Here is a 2,500-nt window from a genome sequence, read left to right as displayed (position 1 = left end):
GAGGTGTCCGAAAAGCAACTGAAAGGATGAAAGGCAAAGCTGAACTCGGTGGCATTTGAACCCAGAACGTAAAGACGGACGAAATGCCGCTAAGCATTTTGCCCGGCGTGGTAACGATTCTGCCAGCTTGACGTCGCGCTCCTTAATAATGATAATGTCAAAGTTTGTCACAAGGCCAGTAATTTCAGAAAGGGGCAGGTCGAATACATCCACCTCAGTATAGCACTGGTACTTATTTTATCGACGCCTAATGTATGAAATATAAAAACGAGTTCGGCAGAAATTGAACTCAGAACGTAATAACGGACGAAATGTTGCTAAGTATCTTGCCCGGTGCGGTAACGGTTCTGCCACCCCACCGCCTTGCTCCTTAATAATAATAATGATAATAATAATAATAATAATAATAATAATAACGATGATGATGATGATGATGATAATTTCGTGCATATATATGTGAGTGCATATATGGGTAGAACATGTTGTGCATATTAATATGTGTGTGCGTGTGTGTGTGTGTAACATATATATAGAGAGAAAGCTAGATAGACAGACAGACAGACAGACTGTTAGATAGATAGATAGATAGATAGATAGATAGATAGATAGATATATAGATAGATAGACAGATAGATAGATAGATAGATAGATAGATAGATAAGCATTAGAGTACCAAGTGAAGAATTTTATAATTTCGCGTTTCAATTCTCTGTGCATATGTGTTAGCATGTGTGTGTATGCCTGTATGCTAATGTATGTGTGACACAAAACCTGTATCCATATAACCATTCTATCGAAACACGTGTATTAAACCCACATATGTACTATTTTTTTTTCCTGACTCCATACTTGTATAAAGGATTCCCTTCGGTCATAAATGACCATGATATTGCATGTAGAAAGATACCCTCCGTGGCACAAACGCGAGCAAGGTTGTTTATTGATGATCAGCAGTTTCTGATGCATACTAGCCTCCTGTTTCCACGCCACGAATGTTATCGTCGCAAATCACCAATGACGCAAATAATTTCTACAGCTGAATGAACTGGAGCAACGTGAAATCAAGTGTCTTGTTCAAGGATTCAACACACAACCTGTTTCGGGAATCGAACGCACTGCCTCATGATTGTGATCCCGACGTTCAGACCACTGAGCCATATGCCTTCATGCTGGTATATTCTGGCATATTCTATATACATATAAGTGTGTGTGTAGGTATTTTTTGGTACTAAAATAGACGAATGGCTAGAAATTAAGAGAATTGTAGACAATTAAATCGATCCTATACTTGGTTGATACTTTGTTTATCGACCGCGTAGGATGAAAGCCAATGTTGACTTTGGTGAGAGTTGAAACGAATCAGAGCTAAAACAGCTGGCTATATTGCCACAAGGCATCTGGTCTGACGCTTTAACGATCTCTACGAACCCATATAATTGAGTTCGCTGAATTTATTGAATATTAAACATAAACGTGTTCTTCATAAGACGATAAATGTTACAAATGTGATCGATAACAAATAGAAGTTTAATAAGTTATTGATGAGGTATTGACACTTCATTAATAATATGTCTCACAGAGAGTAGGTGGTGTCTTATTGTGACGTATACACCATATAATGATACTTGTAATCGATTCAAGATCATATAATTTATAACTCGTCCTCTAGGCATGCATCACTTTGATATCAGAAAAGTATAGCAGGTGATAAAAGCAGTTTCAACACAAGCTGAATCAGTCTGGCAATGCATATGCATGTGCAAATATATGCTTGTGTGTATATATATATATATACATATACATATACATATGTGCGTTTATTTGTATGTATATATGTATTCATATACAAACATACACGCATACAGACACATATCTGCATATATACCTACATATGTGTGTGTGTGCGTGTATGTATGTATTTATCTGTGCATGTACGTATTTATATGCAGATTGTTTCCAACGAATAGCAACAAATAAGAGAGAACGTACTCAATATTTAGTGCAAAGTGTAATTCTCTTTCATGTTTTCGCATCAGAAAATATCCCATTCACGGCTTTTACAAAACAGGAAAGTTACATTCACAGCCAAACCATATACACATGCACGAAGACACGCACAGACAGGCACACGCACACACACACACATGCACACACACACACACAAACACACACACACACGCACGCACACACAAATGCACAAACATACACACACAGACGCACACACGCACACAGACGCACGTACACACAGACACACACACACACACACACAACATTGTTTTTAATTTAGGGAACAAGCTACGAAATTTAGGGGAAGGGTTGTAGGAGATTAGAACTACTACAGTACTTCACTGGTTCTGTTTTTCATCTATCCCGGAAGTGGGAAAAAATAAAATTGATCTCAGCCTGATTTGATCTAAGACTGTAACAACCAAAACAAATACCGCAAAGAATTTCATCCGGCGCTCTAACGATCATGACAATCCTCTGCATTCAATATATA

At 37.7% G+C, this 2,500-nt stretch overlaps 1 protein-coding gene across 2 annotated transcripts in view; it reads right to left on the bottom strand.

Moving 5' to 3' along the window:
• The window catches only part of LOC106867807 (atrial natriuretic peptide receptor 1), an 822,997-nt gene that overhangs the window by 573,152 nt on the left and 247,345 nt on the right, over positions 1–2,500 (bottom strand). The gene's annotated exons all lie outside the window — the stretch shown is intronic.

This window comes from Octopus bimaculoides, chromosome 8 (assembly GCF_001194135.2).
Source record: "Octopus bimaculoides isolate UCB-OBI-ISO-001 chromosome 8, ASM119413v2, whole genome shotgun sequence".
Classification (NCBI taxonomy): domain Eukaryota; kingdom Metazoa; phylum Mollusca; class Cephalopoda; order Octopoda; family Octopodidae; genus Octopus; species Octopus bimaculoides.
The sequence above is the reverse complement of the archived record's forward strand: the minus strand, read 5'-3'. Positions and strand labels throughout refer to the sequence as shown.